Source organism: Piliocolobus tephrosceles, unplaced genomic scaffold (genome assembly GCF_002776525.5).
Source record: "Piliocolobus tephrosceles isolate RC106 unplaced genomic scaffold, ASM277652v3 unscaffolded_44680, whole genome shotgun sequence".
Classification (NCBI taxonomy): domain Eukaryota; kingdom Metazoa; phylum Chordata; class Mammalia; order Primates; family Cercopithecidae; genus Piliocolobus; species Piliocolobus tephrosceles.
Window position 1 is genome coordinate 1 of NW_022329510.1, and position 2965 is coordinate 2965.

The window sequence follows — 2965 nt, forward strand, 5'->3', positions numbered from 1 at the left end:
TCTGAACATCTCTAATCATCAGAGAAATGCAAATCAAAACCACAGTGAGATACCATCTCATACCAGCCAGAATGGCGATTATTAAAAAGTCAAAAATTAGGTGGGTTGCTGGGGGGACCTGTCACAGAGAAGAGAGGAGAGTAACAGGCTGCTGAATAAGCTTCCAAAATGATGCCCACACTAGTTATCCTATTGAAAGAGCGGACTGATAGCTCCCAAGGCATCTCCCAGCTTGTGAATAACCTCAGTGCCTGCCAGGTGATTGCTAAGCCTGTAAGAACCACCCTGGGTGCCCATGGCATGGACAAGCTTATTGTGGATGGCAGAGGCAAAACAACAATTTCTAACGATGTGGCCATAATTCTGAAACTTCTTGATGTTGTCCATTCTGCAGCAAAGACTTTAGTGGACTTTACCAAACCCCAAGACACTGAGGTCGGTGATGGCACCACCTCACTGACCTTGCTGGCTGCAGAGTTTCTGAAGCAGGTGAAACTGTAGGTGAAGGATGGTTTACACCCTTAGCTCACATTCGAGCTTTCTGCACAGCCACCCAGTTGGCAGTTAACAAGATCAGAGAGATTGCTGTGACTGTGAAGGAGGGAGATAAAGTGGAGCAGAGGAAGCTTCTGGAGTAGTGTGCCAGGACCGCTCTGAGCTCCAAGCTGATCTCGCAGCAGAAATTTTCTTTGCTAAGCTGGTGGTGGAGGCAGTGATGATGCTCAATGATTTGCTGCAGCTTAAAATGATTGGAATCAAGAAGGTACAAGGTGGAGCCCTTGAGGATTCTCAGCTGGTAGCTGGTGTTGCATTCAAGAATACTTTCTCTTATGCTGGATTTGAAATGCAACTCCCTAAAAAATACTACGACCCCAAGATTGCCCTTTTTTTTTCTTTGAGATGGAGTTTTGCTCTTGTCACTCAGGCTAGAGTGCAGTGGCCTAATCTCGGCTCACTGCAACCTCTGCCTTCTGGGTTCAAGTGATTCTCCTGCCTCAGCCTCCTGAGTACCTGGGATTACAGGCATGCGCCACCACACCTGGCTAATTTTTGTATTTTTAGTAGAGACAGGGTTTTACCATGTTGGTCAGGCTGGTCTCAAACTCCTGACCTCATGATCTGCCCACCTCGGCCTTCCAAAGTGCTGAGATTACAGGCGTGAGCCACCATGCCCGGCCAAGATTGCCCTTTTGTTTCATTTTTATTTTTATTTTTATTTTTATTTTTATTTTTATTTTTATTTTTATTTTTTGAGACGGAGTCTTGCTCTGTCGCCCAGGCTGGAGTGCAGTGGCCGGATCTCAGCTCACTGCAAGCTCCGCCTCCCGGGTTTATACCATTCTCCTGCCTCAGCCTCCGGAGTAGCTGGGACTACAGGCGCCCGCCACGTCGCCCGGCTAGTTTTTTGTATTTTTAGTAGAGACGGGGTTTCACCGTGTTAGCCAGGATGGTCTCGATCTCCTGACCTCGTGATCCGCCCGTCTCGGCCTCCCAAAGTGCTGGGATTACAGGCTTGAGCCACCGCACCCAGCCCAAGATTGCCCTTTTGAATACTGAGCTCCAGTGGAAAGCTGAGAAAGATAATACTGAGATAAGAGTCCACACAGTTGAGGATTATCAGGCGATTGTTTATGTCGAGTAGAACATTCTCTATGACAAGTTAGAGAGGATCCATCATTCTGGAGCCAAAGTTGTCTTGTCCAAACTCCCCACTGGGGACGTGGCCACCCAGTACTTTGCTGTCAGGGACATGTTCTGTGCTGGCCGAGTACCTGAGGAGAATCTGAAGAGGATGGTGATGGCCTGTGAAGTCTCAATCCAGACCAGTGCGAATGCTCTCTCAGCAGATGTGCTGGGTCGATGCCAGGTGTTTGAAGAGACCCAGATTTAAAGGTGAGAGGTAAAATTGTTTTATTGGCTGCCCCAAGGCCAAGACATGCACCTTCATCCTCTGTGGCGGTGCCAAGCAGTTTATGGAGGAGACAGAGTGGTCTCTGCATGATGCCATCAGGAATGAGTCAGTGGTGGCTGGTGGCGGGGTCATTGAGAGGGAGCTCTTTAAGTACCTTCAGGATTCCCCAAGGGCTATTCCAGGAAAACAGCAGCTGTTGATTGGGGCACATGCAAAGGCCTTGGAGATTACCCCACACCAGCCGTGCAATAAGGCTGGCTTTGATGCCACAAAGATTCTTAACAAGCTGCAGGCTCAGCATGCCTGGGGGCACGTGATATGAGGTGGACATCAACAACAAGGACATTGCTGACAACTTTGAGGCCTTCTCAAAGCTGGGAGCCGGCTATGGTATGGATCAATGCCCTGGCAGTATTCTTTCTGTTTTGGCTCAGTTTACCTTTCAGCCTTTCCGACTGCTCTCCATGTGGCATCCATGACTGGAAGATTTGCTTTCCCTGAATTCCTTCTATGCATCTCTGCTTCTGTGCCTTTGTTTATGTTTCCTACCAGCTGGAGTGTCCCTGCTCTCCTCTGAATTAGTTGTATTTATCCTTTGGACCTCCACTGAGCTTTACCTTTCATGTCACTTTTGTTCTTTCTTCTCAGGATCTGGTTTTGTCCTCACCATGCTGAGATCCCAAATTTCAGAGATAGTTTCATTCGTCTTTCCCTATAGCACAAAGCCATATTAGTAAATAGTTGCTCAGGAAATATCTGTAGCCTAGGCGAATCAGGCCCACCTGGTAAAATGTAAGGATATCTGCACTTTCACTTTTATAGCTCCCTCTGGTTCTCACTAGGGTGTTTCTTTTTTCCCTTCAGCATATTTCATTTTCTTTTGAGCAGTCCTCAACTTCCAGAAACTTACCTGAAGAGAAAATATCTCCTTTCCTCTATTCAATGAGAAGACTTGGCAAACACGCAAGCTTTGTCCAAGGCCTGGGACCGAATGAACACCAAGATCCTGTACAAGGTACTGGATTGTGTTCTTCCTTCAGGTCTCCTCTCCTC

General features: G+C 47.6%; 1 pseudogene; it reads left to right on the forward strand.

The window, feature by feature from the left end:
- Nucleotides 1-168: 168 nt before the first annotated feature.
- LOC113224415 lies at nt 169-2927 on the forward strand (annotated as a pseudogene).
- The last annotated feature ends 38 nt before the right edge of the window (nt 2928-2965 follow it).